This window comes from Typopeltis vanoorti, chromosome 12 (assembly GCF_054136105.1).
Source record: "Typopeltis vanoorti isolate ZY-2024b chromosome 12, IOZ_Tvanoo_1.0, whole genome shotgun sequence".
Classification (NCBI taxonomy): Eukaryota; Metazoa; Arthropoda; class Arachnida; order Uropygi; family Thelyphonidae; genus Typopeltis; species Typopeltis vanoorti.
The window spans coordinates 103,684,620-103,690,619 of NC_143560.1; positions in this window are offsets into that span (position 1 = coordinate 103,684,620).

Consider the following 6,000-nt stretch of genomic DNA (forward strand, 5'->3'; position numbering starts at 1 on the left):
AACTGCTTTAAATAGAATTTTCATCATTAGAGTACTATTTTAAGGTTAATTCCGTCTTCCTGTTCATCGATTGTGTTTAAATGTGTGAACTGCTCCATATCTTGTGTAAACGATGTCATATGGTAAAAATTAAACGGTCACTGGGCGCATCCTTTTTTTGTTTTTTGTGATAGCTTGCGTCAAGGTCACCCAAATGACATCGATCACCAAAGGAAAAGGGTGTGTCTGTGCGTGTGTTAGAGTAAGTTGGAGATCGCAAAGACGACAGGTGGAAAAGATAAGGTTGAATCTCTACGTAAATATCTCTGTTCAGACAACGGAGACATGCGAGTGTGTTGTGATGGGAGAGAGATGACATTGATGGAGAGGACTTCGCTTTAATTTTTCAATGCAGAACAATAAAAATAGTCACGAAATTACTGCCACGTGAAATCTCTATCTGACGTGGATGATGCGTTGTCTTAATGGGTAAAATATTTTAGGAGGAAGCTAATATTTTCTTATTTAGCTTCGTGTTTTGAAAGGCTCATTGAAAGTATATAGTATTATTATACTACTCGGATTACATCAGTATACGAAAGGTTGTATTCGTTCGGCGAAAATCCAGATATAAGAAATTATAAACTAGAATTTATAATTGAGCTAATATCATTATATTATTTAAAAATAATATTGGAAGTGTAATTATTTATTAATTATTGCTTTTTTAATCTATTATCTTTCAAAAACCAGATAAAATTCTTTGTTCTCTTCCAACACCTGATAAAATTTAAAATCAACATATTAGAAATTTTATCTAGAATTTTCATTTTGAAATTTCAGCTTGCTTAAAGGGAGAAGAAAGCTGTTCTGGTGTTTATTGAGTCCTCTTCTTAGTTATCATTATCGATCAAATTATAATACGGTACTAAAGAGCAATATTTATTTTGAGAGAACAATTTATTTAAATATACAACAATAAGGTGGGGGAAGAATATTTCCTCTTTTGCAGATATACTGATAACGATCTTATTTATCAGTATATCTGAAAACAAGAAAATATTTTGAGAATATAGTGCACTTTTAAGAATATAGAATTTTTACAGAAAACTCAGCTTTACAATAGAAACTGGAAGTAGTGTAACATTTCAGAAGAAAGTACGGTTCCGGTCCGATAAACAGACGTAAAGCAAAGATGCTGTTCTCGTAGGCCCTGACGCGGGACCCAACTTTTCCACTAGTGCGATACACCTTAACTGGAAATCCATAGTTTCTCTAGTTGGCAGCACTCCCAAGGTCGACTAGCTTAATTTTATTGTCCATCTCAGCGGCACTAGTTCTAGCTTTAGAGATATCTAGAACTACGGCGAAGAAAGATTTACTAGAATGTATGTCACGATAAAGTTTTTCCAAACAGTTTATTCAATTCAAGAGGGTAATATATGCAAAGCAGAAGCAAGGTGCAGAATATATTTTTTCGCTTACTGTTATCATTTTTCTAGCTTTCTAATGTAAAAAATTCGAGATAAAACTAGCGAACTTAAACAATTTTATTGCATATTTTGTTTAAATTTAAATTTCGAAACTAAATATTGTCTGAAATCCATTATCCTTATAAGGACTGGCTTAAAGGTGCGATGCAAGAATGCTTTTCATCTTCCCCGTTATCTGTATCGGACAGTTATGAGCTATTATTAAAGCTCTAATCATGTCATGGCAGGAGGGTAACAGCAATACCCGAGCCTCAGTTAGAACTTCATTGGCTACAGCATTGCCATCCATTACCCTCCAAAGGTATGGTGGTCTGGTAACCTTAACCGGATAGACCTCTCCAGGCTACCTATCTAAATCTGTCTAAATTCCTGCTGAATGAATATATTGTTTCATATACAAATAATAAAAAGGTGTATTAATTTATTTTAAAGCATTTTGGTTAAATTATTTTAAAATATGATTTCTCGAAAAGTTTTAAAATAAAATTATATATAACAAGAAATTATATTCTTCTTTTAATCTTTTGACTAAGTATAAATAAATTTTATGCCTTAAATCTCCAAGACTAAGAGATCTGTATATAGAGGCTTCTACTACGCGTGTAATCTTTGCTTATTACTTGTCAAATATAATTACTTTGTAATAAAGTGACAAACTTTCTATAAGTTAGTGTTGCACGATTGTATTGTTACAGTTAACATTGTTAAAACGTATAACAATAAAGAAATATTCAATTGTTTATATTAATAGTTTTGTCATTATGAATATAACAAATGCCTTGTTATTCTAATATAATTATGCTTTTTGCAATTATGTTAATTTTATGTTGCTTTAAAATTATGCAATTGACATTTTTATCAAATGAAGACATGTTTTAGTGTGTGTATCCAAGCAACGCAAAGCAATCTTTTACTAACGAATCACAATGAATGAAAACACAAGACGTCATTAAGTCTTTTATAGTGTTTTAATTAAAAACTTGCCGTCTAAAAAGTGCAACGATCTTCGAACATAGAATGTTTCAGTATATACATGTATATTCTACGAAATGTAGTTAACCTTCTGGCTACCAACAATTAAAATTTAAGTGTCAGTAACAACTTCGTTGTCATTTCCTAATCTTATAATTCTGAGACAACCCGGTCCTTTTGGGAGACTTTTACTACTCTAGTTTTGTACTTAATTCTTAACTATGCGTCGTCTTTCAAACTACATAGCGTACTCGCTCTAAACATTCTCCAGGAATCTCAATTTCAAGTAATTAGAGATCTCCATTAATTATCTGTTTATGTTACATCGACAGTAATGAATAAATTGTAAATAAAAAATGTTTAAATTTACACAAACTTCTGCAACCGATGTAATTAGTCACAGGAAAAATAAGGGCGTCGCAATTCGCAAACGCTTGTAAAGCGTCTTCTTAAAGAACAATTAAAAGAACCCATCATTCAATCTAGTCAATTATGTAAGGTGTACACTTTATGGAATTTCGAGTATCAACTGCTTGATTTATTTAGGTGAAATTTTATTCTAAGATGGAGAACTTCCTGCCCAACATTTCTATGTGGATAGGGGGTTCTCCGTCTAGGAACTCTATTTTTTTTTATGTGAAGAGGATAAGCAATTTGGATGGGTGTATGAGTTCATGAGGGCATGTCTCAATTCTGTTCAGATGTAATCTTAAGATTCATATGCTCTCTCCTATTACTAATCCTTTAGAATTGCTTTATCAACAGTGTTTAAAAGACTGCGTTGAATTTATCAAAATAAGTAGGGTGTAACAACCTCATTGACTTGCATCAGTATTTTTTTTCAGTAACTGGTACACAAAAAAACAGCAGCATCGATACAAAGAGGAACTAGATTAATAATAAATGCCAAATGCAACAAAGAAATTTTAAACAATAAAATAAAATCGTAAAATTTTAGCATCAAATCAGATTGATTTTAACAATGAATGAAATCATTTAATTTTTAACAATGAATGAAATCATTTAATTTTTAACAATGAAATAAAAATTAAATTTTAACAATGAATGAAATCATTTTTTTATCATCAGAATTCCTTTTAGTCTTCAGTATGGTTTTCCTTTAACAAAGGAGTTTGTTTCTATTGTGACGATCTCATCATATTTCCTTTGTATTTAATAATTCGATCGATTATTATTGCAGTGTTGCAATATATTTCAACCCATTATTCAGCAGAAATGATTATCATGTGTACTGAATGTCTCTTACTAGTATTTTCATTGATTAATTTTCCATTTCTACAAAGAACGACTGAAGAAAAATAATAACCATAATGTATTTAATAAGCCCCCCTCCCCATAGCTACTTTAGTTGGAAAGAGCAGAGATCAAATCATCCTGTCTAGGATGTGAAGAACCTTGATGGGGACATTTCAAATAAAGATGAGTTAGTCTTACAACTGACGAACATTGCAACGTGAAAATTGGCAATCAGAGTGTTAATCGGTTTTTCATGAATCAAAGTTACTTTGAGATAACAAAACATTAACCAAATATGTTAAGGTTAAGACGAGATCAGATGTATTCTATATGCGATATCCTTGATTAGCAACGAGAGACAGAGATGAACATCTTGAGTACCACTTCTAAAATGCTATATCACGTAAATTATGTCATAAATATCAAAACAATATAGTTGTGACGTCATCAGTAGGATTCTGATATCATTGTAGAGTTTAAACACCATTGTTATCATTATCGTCATCATTGTTAAATATTAAACAATTGCGGTGTTATGTTGACTAAAATAACACTGAAATTAAAATAATCTTCAAGACTAATATTAAACTGCTAAACAGTAAATTTTGAGCAATTCTTTACTATAGAATAGCTTTGCAACAAATACACTTCCGTGTTTCTAGCAATAATAGATTCTGCTTGCGTTTACAAGGTCAAGTTGCACCTCGTGGCTTTCAGTATCATCAGAAAGCTCACGATAAATTATTCTACTGTTATTTGACTGTTTATTAAATAAATTGTTTTTCATGTTCTTCATAATTATTCTCAGTCGTATGGCCACTCTCCAGAAGTGTTAAAAAATTGTCTATTAGCAATGTGTGTTTGTGTGTGTGTGGCTCAACCCAATAACACTGTTATTAGAAATACTGGATGTAAGATAGAAAGTATTCTAATATCGTATATTTTGAGTACTAAAGGTTGCAAGAAGGACAAAGAATGCATTAGAATCTCCATCAGTTGTCTAGAAAAGTAAACACGCGCCTCAGAACAATGTGTGTTGCTTTCTAGGGAAAACAACCCGGATCTAGAGAATGAATGGAAGAAAAAAAAACTCGAATCTATAAAGTCGAGTAGATTTTCAAGTTCTACTGCTATCGTTGCATTAACGGTAATGAAAGATATGCAGCCATAAACACTCCGTCATGGCATCTCTTGTAATAAATGCCACTAGCACTAAGTAATAACTCTTGGTTAGCGAATGGTGCCCGAATGATTTCATTTATTCCGTCGGACTTCTTGTCATATTTTATATTTATCACTTCCTGTTTTGCATCCGGAAGGAACATACATCCCTTTGAGACTTCTGATTGACAGATGTCTACGAAAAAAGCTTCCTCTTCCATAAAAATGCAAGTGTTAGAGTGATGTTTTTTTTTATTGCGAAATTTATGTAATATAAAACTATTGTTTTGCTTTGGCATTGTTTCAAGTTGGTGAATTAAATAGTTTCGTGATACAACAATGGATAACTAAACAATGAAATATTCATCCAGATGTTTAATTATTGCGTCATTTTACTGACATAGTTTATTATTGCGTAGATAATGACGTCATGATATGGAACTTTCCGAAAAGAAACTTATATCTACTTAGCAGGGAAGGGGGGTGGGGGAAGTGTTATATTTAAAGAGATATTAGAAGGGTTAAAAAATTCCACAACTATTAAGTGTCGTTTAGTCTATTACGGAGACAATGTCTTTATGTTTAGTCCAATAAAAAATAAGTTTTACATCTGCAGCGAGATTTCTTTCTTTTAGGAACGAGTTCGCATTTTTCAGTAAAACAATCTGAGACTATTAAGTAGGTCGTAACGACGTAAAGGAATTCTCATCGGAACTCAGTGGACAGGAAAGCAAGCACGGGGTGAAATCTGTTACCTTCGTGTTTCTTAAAATGCTCCTTGCGAAGGTTCCACTTTTGAGAATCTCATCACAGCTAATGAGCCGTAAGGATAGGGATGGAAAAGGCGGTCGAGTGTAAAACTCGAATATCGCCAGAGATAATTTCAAACGAATAAAAAAAAAGGCAAACCAGTAGGGAGTGTACTTCATTTTTGTATAGTTAGGGTGAAAGTACGACAGAGGAGATGGAGATGACAGGCAATGATCATTTAAACACGCAAAGGTCCAGTTGACACGCACGTGCATAAAAAGTGTCTTTTTTTAAGGGAATTCGGGTAAATTAGATATATAAATGACCGAATAATTTTAATCGCATATAACGAGATTATGAAGTAATTACTGAATAAGTGAAGGGTGAA